Source organism: Crocuta crocuta, unplaced genomic scaffold (assembly GCF_008692635.1).
Source record: "Crocuta crocuta isolate KB4526 unplaced genomic scaffold, BGI_CrCroc_1.0 scaffold1658, whole genome shotgun sequence".
NCBI classification, from domain to species: domain Eukaryota; kingdom Metazoa; phylum Chordata; class Mammalia; order Carnivora; family Hyaenidae; genus Crocuta; species Crocuta crocuta.
The window spans coordinates 8,589-8,966 of NW_027527982.1; positions in this window are offsets into that span (position 1 = coordinate 8,589).

Sequence of the window (378 nt, forward strand, 5' to 3'; positions counted from 1 at the left end):
CGCCTTACTAAAATTTTTAAGGAAAATCAATAGTTGCCAAGGTATGAAAGGTTGAAAACACATTGGTAATTTTTAAGTTAAGAATATGAGAAGTTAAAAACATTTTTTTATTTCAAAAAGCAAAAAGTACCCTATTATCTGAAATATATAAAAAAAGAACATCTAAAACTTAAAATATGAAGTGTGGTTTTCAGTAAGGAATCATTCTCTTACTCAAAAATATTCCAAATGGATAAATTACACCTCACCTTTATAAACAAAAAAGCTTTTGCTAGGTTGAGGCCAAAAATTAACTCATTTACATAATTTGACATGCTGATCACAGTATATTAAAATTTTCAGACTTACTGTTTTAAAGTACCATGTTCCAAAGAACAC